The sequence below is a fragment of the Phasianus colchicus genome, chromosome 3 (genome assembly GCF_987193195.1).
Source record: "Phasianus colchicus chromosome 3, bPhaCol1.hap1.1, whole genome shotgun sequence".
In the NCBI taxonomy this organism is placed as follows: domain Eukaryota; kingdom Metazoa; phylum Chordata; class Aves; order Galliformes; family Phasianidae; genus Phasianus; species Phasianus colchicus.
This window is the reverse complement of record NC_143438.1, coordinates 14,751,087-14,772,052: the sequence shown is the minus strand read 5'-3', so window position 1 is coordinate 14,772,052 and position 20,966 is coordinate 14,751,087. Positions and strand designations below refer to the sequence as shown.

Here is a 20,966-nt window from a genome sequence, read left to right as displayed (position 1 = left end):
TGCCTCGCTCATGCTGACTCTGAGGTATGCTGACTGCCTTAAGAAGGGCAAGCACAGTCAGGCAAAATAAGACAAGAGAAATTGTACCTGTGTTGCTGACTACCTGTTCTTGTGCTCTGATCTGGTTTGAGCCCCCATTGTGAGGAAACTAACATAATATGTGTAAAATGGAGTCAGTTTTAGTAGAAACTCGGCAAATTATTTTATTTTTTCACATGGAAGTAGCATTTAAGTGTCTTAAACAAGCATACATGAGTCTGAGCAAATCCAAGCTCTCTGTTCATAAAACTTCAGATATAGTTTAGGTTTTGCAATGACATGATTTTTGTTCTGCAGCTCAAACTTTTTTTCATTTCATTTTTCCAAGTGAATGATGGACTTAAAGAATATTTCTCTAGGCTGAAAAATGAGAATTTATTGTCCTGCTCAGTGTTTGCATATTTTGGCAGGTGAGAAGAGATCTGGTAAGTGGGGGACTGCAAAGGACAGAGTTCATACAAACACGAACACCTCAGAAACATTTGCTTTGCAAGAAGTTCAGCTGAAACCACCTCCTCAGTACTTCCATGAGCATGGTAGCATGTCCATTCTTTGGAAAGATGAGACGTTTTCTTCTGTCTTCAAAATGCAGTGAAGTAGCATGCCATGGGGACCAGGTGAGTTGCATTTTAGCAACTCACTTTATTCATCCGTCTTCACTGGAGAAGGACTGGTACTTCAAATATAGACCATGAGAGAAGGCCTTTGAAACAACTACTTAGTTGAAATTGTGGCTCATTTATACATGCTGCATACAGTGTAATTTTGTTTGTTTGCTGTTTTTTCTTACCGTGCGTATAATTTATTTTGATTTTGTCTCTGTTTTCTTATGCATGCAAAAACAAAACAAAACAAAACAAAACACTCTTCTGCTTGAATTGACTTGTATTTTTTAAGGATGAGGTAAAAAAAGACAGAGAAGATAACATAAAAGAGCTTCTCAGAAGGACAAGCCACAGAGACCATAAATGCTACCATACTTTAAGTCTTAAGGGCAATAACTTGGTAAAACAGTGCTGCTATCACTTAAGAGATAGATGTTTGCTTTTCTGGATGTTGTAAAAACCATCTAAACAGCTCCCCTAGGGAATATCACCTGCCCAAAAAATTTTCAGGCTGATACAAATATTTTTATGTGATTACACTTCTCTCATTGGTCTTAATCTCAATTTTTATAGAAAATAAAAGCCCCCAGTTTTGTTTTTTGTTTTTTTTTTTTTTTAATTGTCCAGAGGGAAATGCTTTTGTGCTTTGCTTTATTGAAAACTTGTTGCAGCTAAGTGACAACAGAAAATTAATGCTGTTTTTGCATATGTGTTTCTTAGTGAACACATCAGCTGCACGGTACTGATTAGAAACATGTCTATAATTTAACAGTTGACTGCAAGGCTTTATAGCCTACCAAAAGTCTCCCGCGCCTTATAACTGCCAGACTGCCTGTAGTTAAAAGGCAACTTTCATCAGTTGCTTTCCTGTCTGAATTAATGCTACAAGCAGTTGAAAGATGGATGCTCGTAAAGGGTGATCTTCCTTCTTGAATGTAGAGATCTTTCCAATAGAGAAAGCTGACTAATATTGTCCAGACAAATAATGTTCTTTCTGACAGGTAGATGTTCACTGACTCATCCACAGAGCCTTATTTTGTTTCATGACTGCTGTTTTGGGAAGAAAATCTAAAAATGGTTGTCTTGTTCAAAAAGCTATGTCAAAATCATTGGCTTTTGCAAGAATGTAAAGTATCATTCTATCAGCTGGTGACCTCTGTTGCCACGTTCTCTCTTAAATTTCACGTGTAGGAATTCAGTGCATGGAAATACCATGTTTGAAGTTCTTCATCTAGCTCAGGCATTCTGGTAAACAGTGCTGAATGCTTGTCCAGCCTAGCTTGACTTCAGTGTAGACATAAAACAATCAGGAACTGCAGTGCCTAAAAAGCTGTCTGAAAGAAGTGGAGTTCCCTTGTCTACTTTAACCCTCTGTGTACGTTTCCCCTTCATATTATTAGTCTGTAGAGCTCTTTCTGTTGTTAAGCTCTGACTTGATTATAGAATAAGACTGTCACATTGCTGAGTGTCCAACAGTTTGCATTTGCAAGTATAAGGATGACAACCACAGTTAGCTGATATTTCTTCAGCAATTGTAAATGGCCTTGGTTTTATAGTACAAATGAATAAAGAAATCGTGATTTTTGTGCAATGCCAGCCTCAGCTTCTAGACTTTTGTTACATATCTCCTATTCTCTGACCTTCATACCAGACTTTACGTAGGTTACATGAATGATGGTCTTTATTCTCATAAAAGTGACATATATGCTCAGACACTGTATATATGTTTTTGCATAAATGCAGTCTTCATCACCATAATGTCTAAATGCCTGATGTCTAAATAGTGACTGCATTCTTCTTTCTGCTTTCTTGCCTTGCTACAAATTGTTATTTCATCATATAGGCATTCTGTTTCAAAACTGAAACACACAGCTGTGCCTTTCTTCAGCATTGCCCCCAAATGGATCCCATCATTTAGTAATTGAAGTTATTGATAGAAGCTGCATAATGAACCTTAGAAAAGTCAGAATAATGAGGTGGCTTGGCACTAGTTTTGTGTGTACACAGTTTTATGAAACTGTTTCATAGCTGCTCTAAAGATGAAAAAATGTTAGTAAGCATAGGGCAGCAGATGGTAGTGGAACGCCAGCTGAATTTCTCCTGCCAAGATCTCTTGTGTAATTTGTGTCACAATGATACACACACTCAAAAGTCTGTTAATATTTATGCAGCTTGCTGTCTTCTTTCGGGTTTCAGGTATTGTAGACCAGAGGAAACACAGGCTTGATATAAACTGTTGTGATCTACTGATTTAGTTATGCAGTAAGTGCTCTCACTTCATCTAGTTGAATGACTCAAATTCCTCAAGGTAATGGAGTGTTTCATGGCCTCTCCATGCCATAGGGCATGAGCACATTTCTGTCAACAGGATATCATCTACATAACGTTGTATAAGGCAATTCCTTTTCAAGCCAATCTCTAAGAATGATCCTAAGTCTGTAATCAAAGAAAAATTCTAAAGAAAAGGTTTTGTTTTTTTTTTTTTTTTTTAATTATTTGTGAAAAATAAGGTGGTTGTAAGTCATGACATTGATTTTTTTTCCCTGCATGTTTGTTTTTTTTTTTAAGGATGACCCAGGCAAAATACTCAGAAAGGCTCCACATTTTCTTGAAACCATGCCCCTTCAGAGGAGCTGATGTGGGAACTCAATGAGGCAGGCATCCAAATCACCATCCAGCTGAGGGACTCAGGCTGGGAAGGACCTCCTGAGCAGTCATCTCTGACTCAGTCTGCTGTTAATACAGGCAATTATATCACATAATCTCTCTCATAAACTGGTCATGCTTCACATTTCAACTACTACTAAAGTTTTACCAGAAATTTGCTGCCCTTTCTTCTAGGAAACTTGTCATAGTTTCCAGTGGGAATGTGCTTGGGCCAGTCTTTTACTATTCGTTCTTCTGACAACATCTCTCTTTAGCTTAAATAACTCTTCAGCTCTCCTGGTGTCTTCTGCCTTGATGTATTTGTAAAAAGTGAACACATTTCAACCTTCTTTTTGCTAGACTAAACAAGGCAAGCTCTTTTGGTGTCATCCAAAAAGAACGGCTTTTCTTTTCACTAGCTTGAAGTCTTCCACAGCTGTCTCAGGCTGAATAAATTCATTCTTGAATGTGAGTGATCTGAGCTGTACACATTATTCTGGATAAAGTCTTGCCAAAGCCTTGTGCAATGGCATTTTGAACATTCAGGCTGAGTCTGGGATTTTCGTGGGTCCATATTTTGAGTTTTGTGTGGCAGGAAGTAAGTTTTGGATTCACTTTGTACGTTTTTGTGAAAGCTACCGGAATATTAAATGGGAAACTTAATTTTTTGCTGACAGTTTTGGAAGGAGCTTAGAGGAACTGTATTCCCAACCCTGCTTTCCATGGGAACAGGACTCCTTTGGATAATTCCAGTTCTAATTACAAACAAGGTAAATGATAAACATTTAAGCAACAATCCCCAAAAAGAAATATGGAACAAACAGTGTGGTTTGATGCAGAGATGCCGTGTTCCTGCTTGTTATCAGCAATAACCTAGCTGTGTCACCACAGAGGCATAAGCTCCCTTTCTCATCTGAAGGGTCTGACACAAAGCAACAACAGAGTCATACATTGCTACAGCTAAAGAGATATCAGCCTTTAGGCAGCCCAGCTGTCTCAGTGTCATGCTCCAGTATACTGTCAGATGCAGCAAAGACCAAGCATGACTTCATGAAGGTAAATGGCATGGGCACCACTGTGTCTTTAGCTCCTTGGCTCTCACCCCACAGCTGAATATCAGTTGTTCAACAGTGGCAATACAGAGACATTTTTCTGCATTTCCCCGCATATACTGGGACCTCTCCTCAGTGAGATGTGTCTACCTTGATGGGAACTGTTGCTCTGTGCTGGAAATCAAGAAATATCTGATTTTATTTTGGCAGACCTTTTTTGTGTGTGTTATGCTCCCACTCCTTGGCCACACAGACAGTAGGTACCATGTGCTTGCAACATGCATGATACAAGACTTTTGGGTGTATGGATGCAGTGTAGCACAAATCACTGCCAAAAGCAGAACACCCAGCTCTCGCAGGAGATGACAATAGGCTCTGTCCACAGAGCTGGAGGAGAAACCTGTCTTTGTCCTCAGTGTATTCTCTGTCTCCATCATTTTCTTCATTTTCCAGCCATGCTGGTTGCCTGTCTTCCTCCTGCTCTTTTCTTCCCACTGAAAAAGAGAGCAAGCTTTTGTCTCCTTGCTCCCTGCTTACTAGGTGACTGTTATGTTCCATTAACTTACACCTGTGAATGCTAATGGCAAATATTTATGGATGTTTTAAGGAGAAGAAACAAACAAATGAAACAAAAGACAGTATAGAAAGAAAAAAAAAGGGTAAACCTATCTAAATTTACAGAGATTTTCTTTGAATGTTCCTGCCACTGTTATTCCAGAAGGGCCCTCTAAGCTAGAAATAGTAGCTGGTGGTCATGTTTAGTGTCCTGCATTTGCAACTGAAAGGGGCCATGACTCATATATGTGTATGGTGCTCTGGCTATACGCCATTCTGACTTAAAATGGCTGAGGTTTACTGTGAGAAAGAACATCTGACTTGTATTTTCTTGAGTCTGAAAAAGTATCTTCAAATAACAGCGTAAGGGAAAAACACTAACCGTAAAGAATTTTACATTCTTTGGAATGATATCATAGCAGAACGTACACAGTAGACTAATTATGATTTCATCTTTAATTTTACTCCAAAGTCAGTTGCATTTTTTTGAAGTGTCATTCCTTTTTATTTTCACCAAAAAAAATGGCCGCATTCCAATCACTTACTTACAATCATCTATATTAATTTGTGTTCTTCAAACAGCTGGATAATCTGTTGTAATTAGAATGAGCTCTGCTGGCTGGCTTTTATCATCCTGTCGGAGGAAATTACCGGGCAGCCTTCTCGTTCCCTGCAGCAGACAGTGGAGGGTGCTGTTGGATTTGATGTTGTGGAATGGGAAAATGAATCGAAGCTGTTCTCAGAGCGGGCTGCCCAAGGCTCGTTTCATTGATTCCTCAATAGACTTTGCAGATACAGACCATCAAGTCTGGCCTTACCGGGGTGTCAAGGAGCACCAATAAGGGCCTTCCATAGCATGATCTGGATTAGGCAGAGTGCGGTACATCTTCTTCAACATGCTGGCTAGAACTTATTAAGCCATAATGAATGCATAATAAAACTTGCTGCCTAATTTGGGAGATTATATTGGGACACCAAAGTCAGCAGTAGTGCTTTTCAGCTGTTTGCATTAGCTAAACGTGATACAGGAGCAGGTGCTTGGCAAGCTTGTCTGCCTGTGGTCTTGAACAGGATGCAGGATGCGGTTGCTGGATTGCAAATGCTGTATTTCATTGTCACTGGGACACAGTGACTTTATTAGTGAACATATCACTAATAATATGGCAATGATGTGGTCAAAGGATGTGCCATTCTCAAGCCCAAGTAAATAGTATAGAATTAACAAATACGTTTCAAAGGAGCTCTTTGTGAATTGTAAATATGACTTGCTGCTACTGCTATTTAGACAATTGTTTTCCCTTTACACTACTTTTCCTGTAAAAACTGCAAATAGAAACTCGAGCTTCCTAACCAAAATAAAAATATCTGTTATATGGATGAGTAACTGGAGAAGTCGAAGAAGTTGAATGATTTTCCCATGATCATCAACAGAGGATGAAATCAATGTGTGAATTAAGCTCAGAAGTTGAACTTCCCTGAACAACTGGAAAGAGCAAAAATGCATCCCATGGCCTCTTTTTTTCCACCATGGAGGAATTCCAATTCTGTATTCTGGAGGAAATGTGTTACACAGGAGCTCTGGGGGATGCACACTGCCATGCATGCCTCATAGGTTCATCAGCTCCTATAACTGATCAATATATCCTGATCGTCATGTTTCTACATTGTTTTAAAGATGAGAAGCGCTATGTCTATCCATAACTGAAGCTATTGCACAGTGTGATTTTCATCCCACAGCATGTAAAGCAGCCCACTGAGGCATTCAGATGTACTCCTCTGCTCCAACACCATGAAGAAAAAATTATCCCTAAAAAATAATACAAATGTAAATGCAATATTCTCCCTTTTTTCATCATTCTGAACAAACCCAGAACTTTTAAAATTGTATATCCTTGATTCCTTTCTGAATATTGGTGAGTAGCAACACCTCAGAGCCACACGTATAGTCCTCTGGACAAAATTCCTTTCTGGAGTAGATTGCTGAGGGCTGATTTGCTAATGGGAAATGTTCCTACCTATCTTGTGTTCAGTTTACCTGGATTTAATCTCCTTAGTTTGAATTAGCGGAGGAGAATGTGTTTATGTCTGTATCCATAGATGGAAATAGAGATAGACTCCTTACTTGAGTGCACAATGTTTATTTTATCCTAAAAGTTTGTTTTCCTTTCCCCCCTCCCACTACAGTGTCACTGCTGCTGTATTTTATTAGACCTCTGGTTTTCATTATGCAAAAAGTCAAAACTGGAACATTGTAAATCTCCCCTCTCCTTCCCGCTCGCTGCTCTGAAGCTCGGCCGCCATTCGATGCCTGACGGCTTCTCCTACCAACGCACACTATTTCCAGGGGCTCTGGGGAACTGGAGGTGAGAACAGAGAACAGGGAGGGGGAGCCTGCTTGCCCAAGGCTTGTTAACCTGAGCGCACACTCTCTTTCTCAAATTTGTTTTCTCAGCTGGTGGCACAGTCACTGCCCCAGCGCCATCAGTCCAGCAGAGAGCAGTTCCTTTCGAGATCTGAAGGCAGATTTTAAAGAAGTGGTTGGGCAGGAGGGGGGGAGCTTAATAACAGCTTAGAGCCTGACTCTGCGTGTTTTCTTAGTATATTGAAATACGAACTGTGTAAACATGCTCCGCATTCCACCTGCTCAAGCATCTGCCAGAAATCTCACAAAAGCTCTTTGCTGTATCTTACACCCTCCTGTTCTGCCTGCCCTCCTCCCCGCAAGCTCTCCTGCACCACCTTGCTGTCCTGCTCCCCACCCCGTCTCTACAAACACATGCTCCATTTTGTTCCTGCTGGAGACGCACATTTCCAACCTCTACTTGCACCTAGCGTGTGGCGCCTTTCCCAGCCTCCTCTTTCTTAGGGTTGGGACTCGCTTCAGCCTCAGAGCACTGCTTGGTGCTGATGCTTGTCAGGTTATTGTTGTTCTTCCAATAGTGTTTACTATTATTATATATAAATATGGCAGCAATCACCCCAGAGACCGAATGCTTTCCACACCAAAACTTGGAGCAAAGCAGAAAGGGTTTCACCCACATGCTCTACTTTTTACCTGTCTGCCCCGGACAGGGGAGCAATTTCCATCCAGATGGCAAGCCATCAAGGGTTTTACACTTTTACACTTAGTAAAAACACTGAACAAAAAAGGGCCTTTTCCATCGCGCTCTGAAAGAGAGCAGGCTGTGCTGGCGTATCCAAGAGAACAGATTTCCCCTTGGCATGACCTGCCGCCAGCTTACAGCAGTGGGACACAGGCAGCAAACCGCATTTCTGCTGTGCTGTGCCAGCCTCAAGGGCTGTGTGAGTAATGTGGAGTGAGCCAAACAGCCTCAAGCTATCTTCCTTGCTTCTTGTGTCAGGTATGACCACACCACCTGGGCCCTGGGGTGCGTAGGGCTTGGTGGGGTTCCTGGTAGGATATGCTGGGAAGTGTGGAGGTTTGGAGCTGGGAAGTTGAAAACAGCACACTTTTGGCTGTGTTAACTGCAGCAGGCAGTAAGCCTTGCTGTGATTGCATCAGACTGCAAGAGGCTGGTCTGAAAAAGAACAAGGAACTGTGATTTGGGGCTAAGACAAACTGTTTTCTTTTGACTGTGGAGGGAAGGCACCATCTCAACTATCCATGAAATGGGGCAGTGATATTGTTCAGTCAGTTTTCTCACTGTCACACAGCCTTCATACAAGTAGTCTAGGTACATACATAAGTAGCTAGTTTCTATGTTTCATTCATACTAGCTGGAAAAAAAAAAAAAAACAAGAAGAGTCACAGATTCATAGAATGGCTTAGGTTGGAAGAGACCCTAAAGGCCACCCAGCTCCAACCCCGTGCCATGGTCAGGGCTGCCTGCACCAGCTCAGGCTGCCGAAGGTCCCATCCAACCTGGCCTTGGGCGTCTCAAGGGATGGGGCACCCACAGCTTCTCGGGCCAGCTGTGCCACTGACTCACTGCCCTCTGAGTAAGAATTTTCCTCCTAGCATCTCATCCAAATCTCCCCTCTTTTAGTGTAAAGCCATCCCCCCTTGTTCCATCACTATTAGACCATGCAAAAACTCCCTCCTGTTTATAAACTCTGTTTAGGAAGGACACAATGAGGTCTCCCTGAAGCCTTCTTCAGGCTGAACAAGCTCAGCTCCCTCAGCCCATCCTCATAGGAGAGATGCTCCAGCTTCCTCTGCCTCATAAGCGTGCTCTTGCTATCCTTAGCTCTCAAAATGCTTCATACTGTGAAGTGTGAACCACAGCATTCATATTTCAGCTCTGGTCCTTTATGATCTGGTGGTTATGAGGGTAACTGTTCTGACTGATTTGAAATTGCTGGTGAAATACCACTAAAATAAAGCTGCTTACATCAGAGGGCTGGCCTGGTCAGGACAGCCAGGCAGTGGAGCTGGAAGGGCCTTGGCAGGGTCTTGATAAGCCCCAGACTTCATGGGGCAGCTCCTACTAGGAGTAGGCCCTCAACTTCATGGGACAGAGGATGAGAAGGGGAGGCACTGCTGCTGCTGAGATGTTTCACAGGTTCTTTGGTGTCTGCTATTCAATGGACCTTTTTTGAGGCTGCAGCATCTCAGTGGGTCAGTGCAATGAGAGAGAGAATTTAAAGAGAGAAGCTTTAACATGATGCTCTGACTGCATAGATCTTACAAGGTCTTTAGCTGGATTGTTTCATCTTTTGAAATTATCTTCAAGTCCTGTGTGTTTGGGGGGCAGGGAGGTGGGAGATGACACTTGTTTATTTTGTTTTCTTTTCCTGATATGGGGAATCAGCCATTTTAGGAGAGTAGTTGCTGTGGCGTATCATCCACATCTGTACTCTCCTGCGACCAGGGCTTGGGATTTTTTCATTCTTTTTTTCCTTGTCCCGCATATATTTCTTCCTGAAACAGGAATCAGGTTAAATATCCTCACAGTCCTTTCCAAACTCTTGGCATTAGCACCACCCTTCCCCTTTGCCTCTCCCCGCCAAGTGATGTGTGCAACAGAGCCCAGAGCGGGGAAGGGAAGGGAGGAGGAAGAGGAAATCATTCACCCCACCCTTCCAACCAGAAGCAGGATCCTGAAGTGGCTGCTCAAATGGAAGAAAGTCACAATTAAAAGAAAATAAATAAATAAATAAATACAAAAGGTATTCCCACTCCCTGCCCTGTTAGGATCATGATGTCTGGGTGTAACCCACACACAGACACCAGCAACTCTTGCCAGAAGCTCATCAGATGTCAATGAAAAGCTGAGACTACCCGGAGAGAAGCGGTAGTTCTAAGCAGGCCAGTGCTTTGCCTGAGGAAGGTGTCCTGACATCCTCTCCACTAAATTCAGCTTGCTGAAAGCTGTCCCCTGGCTGTCACAATTCCTCATCGCAAAGTACAGTTGAACTCAACTGTTTCTAACTCGGTTAGGGCAAATGCTGTCCAGTCTCCAGATATTTTTTAGAAGGTTGCTGTGAAAGACTGAGCAACAGGACGTGTATATTTGTTCCCTGAAAAGAGGAAGGGTCATTAAACTGGAACATCTAGTATGCTTTTGAAAGAATTGCATTACATCAGAACGAGCCAGAAATAAGATACCGTTTGTTAACTTTACTAATCCATTAAAAATACACTGGGCAACTGAACTATTATTTGTAACCCTCTGCAATCTCTCTTACAGCAAGGAAACAATGTCCGACTGCGTTTAGGTGTGGTGTGTTCTCAGAGCACATAAAGCTTTCAGCAGCTTTGTACGGGGCTGATTTTGATTTTAGGTAACAGCACATATTGAATCGGCTGGGGAAAGAAACTCTCCAACTAGAAATCTACTAGCAGTAAATTATCTGGAATTTCAAATGACCCACAGATATATTTATCATATTATCCCTATATTCATGAATTTGTGCGTGGGAGGGGAGGAGGTCCTTGAAGCTGCAAATTGTCAATCCACATTCAGTACTTCAGACTAAGCCAAGTCATTCTCGCCTTTTCTTTTAAGCTGGACGTAACTTGAAAATAATTGTGTGGTTGAAATGAAAGATTTTACCTTGGGTAGTACTTTATCGTACTGAGTATTCCTGTGTTGGTAAGAACAAGTTCACTGGCTTGTTCTCCATCACTACCATGAACTAAAGGGAAAATAGAAATGAACTGAGAAATTTTTTCTTCCTTTTTAATCTTATTAATCTTTTTTCCTCTGTTCCAGTTAAAACAAAGGCAAGAACTGTGGAGACAGATTGACCCCATAATAGCAAAAGCATGGTTCAGTGAATCTTTGTATCTGTGACTGAGCTTTTCCTGTTCTCTAAATCTAAAATTGAAATGGCTTTTCTGGCTTTCAGCAGAATGAGGTTGCACTCATAAAAATATACTTATGAATTGAAAAATATAGTTTCCTTTAGGATGCTTTTTAGAACATCAGGGTGCTTAATAGTAGAGATGGTAGCTGACAACAGAAATTGTATTATATGCACCTCATGTTATCAGTGGAGGATAACAAATTCCCTGAGTGGATTAAAATTGCCTGAAAAGACAAAAAAAGGACAAATTGCTTGAAAAGCAGCTGGAGGCAGGGCTATATACTTTTGCTGTGCACATAGCAGTGGCAAACCCATGGCTGATATTTCCTGTCTTGCTGAGAGTTCAGGTTCTAAATTTAGGGCTCTAAATAAGTGATCTGATGTATGAAGGGCCTATACTGCCAACCAGAGTCAATGGGAAGAGCTGATGCCTTCATGCCTTTCCAAATCAGGGCATTTAAGTCTAAAGCACATTCTGGGAACCCAGCCTTTCCTTATTGGTTTCACTTTCCCCAACGGTCAGATGAAGCCATGGCCCTCCAAGCAGCAAGCAAGTGGTGCTATATGAAAATGTTTCTCTGTCAAGCCTGCCCCCCAGCCCACTGCTGGGATCTGCTCAGAAGGGACCCCAAGAATGACTGGATCCACATGGACCAGCCGAGCCTACTACCAGGACCAGCCCTGGGCACCTGGCCCAAGCCCACACATTTTTAGGCGCTTAGATAAGTACATACAGACCCAGCAACCAGGAGCTGCTGTCAGTCCTCTGCCCCTGGGCAAGGCTGGTAGGAGCTGGAAGCTGGGAAAGAGAATAGAAGCAAGGATGGGCTTCCAGAACCGTAGCCATCTCACCTCTGACTGGCTAGTATTTTTACTAACTATTCAGAAAACTGTCTTAATCTATTGTGCAATTACAACATCAAAGCTCTTACCTACCATCATGCCTCAGCAGCAGTACCTTAACAAGCAGTTCAACAAAGAGGGCTGCTGTTTCCTCTTTGCTGTGAAGGCTCTACTTGTGTATGCTGGAGAGTCTTATTTCCAACAAAGAATCTCAGGAGCCTGTTCTTTTCTTACAAGATATTCTTCCAAGTGCTCAGACCACCACAGTTCATTCTGCCTCCCAAAGTAGTCCTTCAGAGCCTTTCCCTGAGCTTAAGCATAGAAAGTTGGAGGGTTTTTGTTGTTGTTGTTGTGGGTTTTTTGTTTGTTTGTTTGTTTGTTTGTTTTGAGGGAGAGAGAAAATGGAGACTCTTATGACACATCTATAAAAAGGACAGGGAGATGGATCCATGTTTTTGTCTTGCCTTGCTTTTCCTGGCACTTTGGGTTTTTTTGCTCCAAATCAGGTGCTCTGAGGGATGACTGCCACACTGCCACTCCTTGTTTAAAGCATCAGCATGTTGCTACTTTTCTCTGGAAAGCTCACAACCAGAGGAACCCTGGTCCCTGTGTAATAAGCAGTTTTGGAAAAGTCAGTAGCATCATCTCCTTGATTCAGAGATGTCAGCAGGATCTAGCCTCCCCAGGAGCAAAGACAGCCCCCAGATCCCTGCAATGGACAGGGCCACCTGATGCACAGAGAGTGGTATCCCCTATTTTTTAGATGGAATTGTACAGAGACAATGATTTTGTAATCACAGTATTTGCTGATTCTTCCGAATATAAATGACATTATATTATTATTATTATATCCATTAAAAAATTCCTAAGAAAGGTAGAAAAGGTGTAGGAAATCACAGACTTCAAGAAAACTGGTGGCTGGCCAGGGAAGAGTCTCCCTGCTCCCACCCCAGGCTATTTAGCCATTATCTATTTTCTTTGGTTGCAGCCAACTGGTCATTCGCCACACGCATTACCACCAGCTGGCCACAGTAAATGCTGTCTGTTTCTGATCTGGCACTACAGGGAATATGAACAAGTGTTTGATGTAATAGGCAGAGGAATGAGGACAGTCTTGCGGGAGGCCAGGCTCACTAATTCTGTCACTCATGGGACAACTTGATATTTTCTTAATTTTGATCATGACTAATGTCCTGTTTCTCTTTTTTGCAGTTAAGTCTCAAGGAAAAGAAAAGCAATTGCAAAATGGGAATGGAAACCTTGGTCCGTCTGGTGTTTGTTTGAGCACTGTCAGGCAGGTAAGATAACCGAGAGCTGTAGGAATATAATAACCAGGGAAACCAGAACTCAGATGGAGACATAATCATTCCAAGAAAAAAAAGAACATTTTCCGCTGTGGTTATGTGACTTTCCTCTCCCTTTCCAAGTCTTCAGTCATCTGCACTAAAGGACTGGCTCTTTCTCAGTGGTTGGAAATAGCCTAAGCATTTCAAAGAAAGAGGGAGATACAAAGGACTTGGGGATAAGAGTCTTGCAAGTAATTTTCAAGGAAAATATTACAGCTCTAACAGCTAACAAGGGGCAAAAATCCACTGTTGGGAGAGTGCACTGGGGTGTTGCCAAGAGCAAGTTGCTGATAATAGCTGCAAATATATCTGCTGATGAAATGTTAAGTTGCTTGATAGAGCTTTTTGGTTTTCAAAGTGACACTTTTCCATGAAAATTTACATCACAAGAATTTGAGGTGGGGCAAAATTGGAACCATGTGTTGGCTAAATCTGGCAATTGCATTTAAAAAGGAGCACGGATGTCCATGCTTACAAATTGCAGCATTAAAATCTAACAAACTGTCACCAAATCTAACTTGAACAGAAGAAAGTTCCTGACAGTGAGCACCTCGCTACAAACTCAGGATCAATGTTTGCTAAACAAAAACTACAGCTTGTTATCCCTGTATCTGTCAGGAACAAAAATTACATATATATAGCACAGAATATTTTCAATTCACAAAAACTCCTGGAAAAAATCCACTTGATATAAGAAGAAATGGAAATTAGACCCAATAAATCTTTGTTTGTTGGGCCCAAATTAGAGGAGTTTATCTTCTTTCCCGCAGCCTCTTTCACCCATTATGCCTTCTGCCTTCCGTGTCAGCTCATTTACACAGGAAAGAGAGAAAGGGAGATATACGTAGTCCAAGTAGAATAATTTAAAAAAACAACATTGCTTTCATAAACAAACCCAAAATTCAATGCATGTCCCTCGAAGAGGGATTCTGTTTGCATGGACCCTGTTGGCAAAACTGTTGATTTCACTGGGTGTGGATTTTGTTTTCTGTTTTACATACCCTCTAAAGAGCATAGCAAGTCTGCACACAGACATAGAGGACTTGGAAGTTCTTAAGTAAGGTGTGTGATCTAATAGCAGCTCCAGAGTTTTTCCTGACCATAGCTTTACTCATTCCCACCAAAGAACTTCTTTGGTCCTAAACCTGTAAGAGACAACACACATGGTTATTGTTAGGTATGTGTGTAGTCCTATCTGCATGAAGTCAGTGTGAATATTCATTCATTCAAGGCTAGAAGTGGGTAGACGTTGGAATGGGAGGGACTTTGGATGGTTTCAATGAGCGGTCCTCATTGCAAGTATCTAACTAGCAGAAGAGACTTCAGTATCACTCTTTAGTGCAAGGATCTTAGTTCATAGGCAAAAGAGAAGATAGGAAATCGGTACTTCAGAGGTCTAGGTGAGCAAGAAGTTGATCTCCTTAATTCTGCTTTGTTAAATGAACACACTGGGATATGAAATTCTTCTATATTAAATGACTTCTGTAAGAGCTTGTAAACACTATGACTGTAAATGACAGCAAGCAAATGATAAAAACTTCTAGATCTGATTTAAGAAAGCAGCATGCTCCTGACTATCTTAAATAAAACTTACTTGTCTATTATGTAAGAGTTTATGTAAAAGAACTTACGTTCAAGAAGAAGATAGCCTTCAAAATCCACCTTATCTCAAAGTTAGTGTAACTTAAATACAGCTGTAAAATAAAATAAAATAAATGCTAAAATGCCTTCCTGAATCGGGAATAAACATTAAAAGGTCATAGGTTTTTAAACAATTATTTTCAATTATTACCATTAAATATTTTCAGAGTACGCTGCCAGCTATGATGGGCTGAAGCCAGATAGTTGCAGGGAGGAAAAATGAATGCACAAGAGTACTGAAAAGTGATCTCTGCTGTCTTGCTCCTTTGTCTCTAGGAACAAAAACAGCCAAAAATTGTTTTGGCATTTGTATGTACAAACCCATGAACAATGTGTTAAAAGATTATATTCTAAGGTTGTATACAAATTAACAATTTGAAAGTTACAGTTCAGCAGTCATTTATATCACATGACCAGACCATCAATCATAATAATAATAAAACAGGAGATTTTTCAGCTAGCACACTTCTGAGTATTCAGACGAAATGGAGAAAAATGGGGAAATCACATAATATATCTTAGGAGTAGTAATGTCCTGTTATTGTTAAAAAACTGCTGGGACCTCATTAGTGACTATGAAAACATCATCTGTGAATACTGTGAGGCCATAAATCTACAGTGTCCAAGGAAGAGAGTGCAGGGGGGAGGGAAGGGGTGAAGGAAGAGAGCAAGCACAACATGCATGTTTGCCATTTTTTCTTACCCAGCTGTGAGTTAGTAATTTCCATATCTGCTTGCCAAACAGCTTCCAGAAACTATTACCAATTATGTGAATTCAGTAGTCTGCTAATGAACGATAAGATAATGGGTCTATGTTCAAGAGTGCAGAAGACAAATAGTTGTTTACATGTCAAAAATTCCTTTTCTGTTTGGGTCACTGCACACACATACACACAGGATTTTGCGGTCACACTTGATAGAAGTGCAGCTCCAAGCCAGGGCTGCTGACTCTGCAGGTATGGTACTTCAGTCTTCAAACCTGGTTGTTTAGTATTCCACTAATGAGCAGTTCTCCACAGCATTAATTAATGGTAGTAGATGATAAAGATGATTTTATCCTCTGCCTGCCTCATAGAGCCATAGAGCAATCCCATTTTTGCCATAGTGCACAAATCCATTTTTATCATAAGTACGTGCTCTTATGTTGCAGTGGAATTTGGCTCTGTATTTGCAGAGCTCACATCACCTGTCACTGAAATGTGGCTACTTCTAGACAGGAAAAGTATCACTGATTTTAGTAGCAGGAACAAAAGCTAAAAGTCAACTAAAATGGCTTCAGAGATTAGGTAGGAAGAACACAAGGCATTTACTTGAGCCAGAGTTTCTTCAGGGCACTGGGTCCACCTACTCATGTATGTCTGAGAAATAATACCTGATCCTTCACAGTCATGAGTAAACTGAAAAAGTGGAAATTACTTGCCAACATGAAAATTATAGACTGGTTTTGCAGAACCACCTCCTTTCTTTCTTTTTTTTTTTTTTTTTTTCATATTGAGAGTGTGTGTGTTTTATTATCATTTGTTTGTTTTTCATTGTGAACTTTCACTCTAGATCCTTTTCTTGCATTTGGTTTCACAGCACTGGATCCTTGGTAGGTCATGTTATGAAACTGGAGAGCTCTTTTGTACATTGTACCTTAAAAAGCAGTGAGAAAGCAAATAGAAGGGGATTTACCTCCCCCCAAAAATGGGTACCTTATCTCTCTGTATGTGAAAATATAGCCACTGGGAAGTAAATGCCTTTAAAAAGACCTAACATACCCAATACCAGTTTTGGAAAACATCAAAGTTGGCAGCTGTCTAGCAAAGTGGCCTGCCAGAGGTAGTTAAACAGCTGTTTTCCATACTTTGTTTATGCTAGAGCTTTGGGCAGTGAGACTTATGGCAGTAGAGAAGCCAGAGTTTAAGTGGTATGGAACTCTAAGGAACAGCTAAGACCTCTGTCTCTAATTACAGATAGTGCTGTTTTACAGGATAGTTTTGGTCTTGCAAATCAAACTATAGTTCTGTGGAAGAAAATTGAAAAACTGCAGTTTCTAGAGATTTTGAGCACCTTTACCACCAAATGATGTCAGCAGAAGTCTGGGAACTTCTGGAAGATTGGGCACAGCAGAAAATCAAGTGTTCACATTGTTGGGTTTGAATCTTTCTTGTGTATCAGCTTTATTTCCTGTTCTCTGAGAGCTACGTGTTCCACTTGTACCACCTGAAGCCATACCCTTTTGCATGGTCTCACCTTTTCGCTCTGCAGTGTGAACAACCCACAGAATCACCAGAGGAGAGCATTTTTCTGCAGAAGCTAGCAGCGACATTGGTTCTCACTGCAAACAGAGCCAACAACAGCAAAAGTCAAACCAGAGATCTAACCATGCCCAATCAAAGGTCATCTCCTGTATCACATCCCATTAGTCAAAAGGCAGAAAAGGCCAGTTATGATTTAAAGTAATCTGAAATAAAGCACTACTGCTTGGCTTGGAAGGAATTCCAGCTTTTGTAATGGATCTAGCAGAACTCTACATTAACGTGGTCTGAACTAATTTATGTTTTGTAAATGTATAAAAGCTGATGGGAAAGCAATAGCCCCCTGCTGAGCCATATCTCTTGGAAGAAAAATGAGATGGAACAGGATTGGACCTTGTAAAATCTTGAAGATGATAGGGAAAAGAGCATGCTGTTATTCATCCACAAGAGCTGGTAGCTTCTTCCTTCTCCTGGGTAGTGTGTGCACAACCACAGATGGTCAGTTCAGGCATATGTGTGCATTTTTGTGTACTCAATCAGAAAGAAATAGTAAATAGGACTAAAACACATGCCTGTTCTGTGTGTGTATCTTCTGAGTGTTTACCTTCTGACTGCCCAAGGTTGGACTGGCAAGTATAGTGTTTGAGGTGAAAGAAGAATTTGTATTTTTATGAAATTCAGAAGGAAAAAACAAAGCCCACAGATGTACTGTTTCTGATGTTCCTCTCTCTCACTGACTAAATATATGTAGGATTACACTACAACATGAGCTGCTCAGCCTGTCAGGGTAGAGGAGTACTTTGAGCAGGATTTTCAGCTCTACTGGGGGAAATTCAGACATTCAGCTCTAAATAAAAGTCCCAGGAATGTACATGCACATCACTTAAGAAGCTTCAAAAAATCACAACTTTCACGTGTGATGTTCTGCAGTATAAGCATTAGATGAACGTATGCCAGTACTGGCCTGAGATTCAAATTTTCCCTTTTCCTGGCCTCACTAACTTAGTTTACTAGATCAAAATTTCCTAATTTTACTGTTTTCTCTTTCTCTCTCAAGACAGCTTATTCTCAGTACTATGCCGCTTTTCCTCCTGTGAAATTTGCCTTCTCTTGATTTCTTTTCATCCATCTTCAGGAAGGACAAGTGACCTCAATACTCCACATTCACATCTCTCAAGCTATGAACTGCATTCTCAGCCAAGTCATCAACAATTTAGTAACTAACAGAAACAGTTATCTCTATTTCAGAAAAACTGTATTCTAAATGTTAAAAAGCATTACCAGAAATCTGTTAAAGACAAAAAAGAAAAAAAAAGAAAAAGAGGGGAAAGAAAATCTCATTGTAGAGCTAGAAAAATCATTCCACGTCTGAAGTGTATTAATTGGGCCCATGTGCCAGCTGTTAACTCATCAGCAAGTCATGGCTCTTGGAGCCCAGGAGAACGCCTGGTGGCTGCCAGAGCTTTTACCTCTACTCCTCAGTTATGCATGGGTGCATATATCCTGCCAGACTTTCAACTCTGCCATTTTGGCCTCAGGTTCAAAGGCCTTCAGACATTTCTGGAAGGACAGTTATTCTTGTTTTAGACCATTGACAATGCTAATGGTAAGAGCAGATTTTGATCTCATATTTTGTGAGTCAGACTTTTATTTGTTTTTTCAGAAGTCTGTGCAAAAAGAGCAGAGGGTCCATCTTGAAGATCACTAAGAAAAGCCTGGAGTTTGTTGCCAAAGGTGATGACAATGATTCACAAAAAAGTGTCAATTTCTGTGGAGATTACCGCTATGGAAACTAAAGAGGTGAGTCATAAGAAATGCGTGATTTCAGTATAGACAGGTGAGAATTGTTTCCAAATCCTGTGAAGAACAAGTTGAGCTAATAATGCTGCGTGGTCCTAACTGCATGGACTGTACTGAAAGACAACTGTTTTAACATTATTGCATATCACTCTTGCATCACTGGGGGTAAGCTGGTGTTTATTAGTGACTGAGGTATCGACTCATGATCTGCTTTGACCAGGCAGCTCCTGAGCTTGTGTGGAGTGCCATGCTGACACCAAACAGCAGTGCCAGAGAGAATTTCTTCTTTTTTCCATTCTTTTTTTAATTTACCCTTTTTACACAACTGTGGAAGGTACCTTTTTATGACACTAATATGTACTAATGTACTGAAATATGATGTTAAATGCCATTGCCTTCAATGGGACACAGGCTCATGCTTATTTGAACTTAACTGATCTGTTGACTTTGGAGTCTTAGTTTTTGCAACATTTGGTATAAATTGTACAAAACTTTTCCACTTTCAATTTTAATTCACATTGACCTCTATAGATGAGTCACTGAAAGCACAAGGATGTGTCAGTGGTCTAAGCCAACTCTATCACTATCACATACTGTACATGACATCTTTTATTTTCTTCCTGTTTCCATTTAAATATATATATACCAGGAGAAAAAAAAAAAAATGGGGATTTTTTTCTCCCACTCATTTCCTGTCTTCTGTACTTCTGACTCAAAAATTCAGTGAAGCACCTGTGTGTTGAAGCACTAATATTTAGTTTATCTAAACATTTCCATTCAAAAGTCCCAGTTTTAGTTATTTATTATTTTCATAAACTTTAGCCTTTTTGGCTGAACTTAGTCCAATGCTTTTCTCTTTCCAAAAGCATTTTTGGAAAATTTGGGTATGACTCAAGCAAAAACAAGATGTAACAAAAAAATACACTTTTCCCACCATTTCCCCCAGATCTTTGGAATAGGTATAATGGCCAAATCTTTTCAGATAAAGATCTAGCATTTAGCAGGAAACAGTCTGTAAAAGAAAAAAATTCCTTCTAACATCTTTCTGAAAACAGCTGGAGGCAGATGGAATTGTCATTTCTATTCTCTCAAATGAAGAAACTGAGGCACAGGATCAGTAATTGAATTTTCCTATGTTTTGGTTGGTGTTCTAGGTTAATTGATAATAATCTCCAACACACCAAATGTATCCTTTTATAGATGATGTTGTACACGAAGTCAGAGTGGTGGTTAACAGCTGGATATGCAGTCTAGTGTGTACTGGGTAACTGTGATGAGCTCAAGGGCATCTGTGCACTCAACAGTCACATCAAGTGAATGCTGAAAGTGCTCGCACGCAGATTTTGTTTTTCTGTTCTTGTGAGGTATGGCAAAGAGATATTTCATGACTGCTTCATTCACTTAATAGCATTGTATTTGGTCACTGAATTACAGCGTATTGACATGGTATTGAAAATTCTCTCTTGAGCCTCAACTTGTTTGTTTGTTTGTCTTTAAGAGAGCTTTTAGAAAATAGTAGTCAGATGCCCAGAAAGCCGGTAGGTTTGCAGCCATTCTCCATCAGCTCCTTTGACTATTCCATCCATGAAATATAAGTACTGTGAATTGTAAACGCGTGAGCAGATCCACTGAAGTTAAGTATGCATTTAGATGCTTTGTTAGATGGATTCTGTTTGTGCTCCTTAGCAGAAAAGTCCATGTGGTGGGGAAAGAAATTGAATTTTTCATCCAAGCTAAAGTCCATGAGGGAAATACACATATTTTCTAAAGTATTCTTCAAGAACAAGAAAAAAATTGGGCTGTGAGAATGCTTAATTTATATTCCCAGTTAACTTTTAATGAAGGAGTTCATAGCTCAGGTTCTCTTGATGCTGTGGAAAACAATTTTTTTTTGCAAACTGCTGTCTCTGTCATGTATCATTCCAGAAA

At 40.6% G+C, this 20,966-nt stretch overlaps 1 long non-coding RNA gene across 1 annotated transcript in view; it reads left to right on the top strand.

Annotated features, from left to right (window-relative positions):
- Positions 1 to 20,966, top strand: part of LOC149918420 (uncharacterized) — a 74,833-nt gene that overhangs the window by 31,241 nt on the left and 22,626 nt on the right. Inside the window, exons 2-3 of the long non-coding RNA XR_016465441.1 lie at positions 13,223 to 13,308; positions 18,901 to 19,037. This is a non-coding gene — a long non-coding RNA (uncharacterized LOC149918420). The remainder of the gene's footprint in view (positions 1 to 13,222; positions 13,309 to 18,900; positions 19,038 to 20,966) is intronic.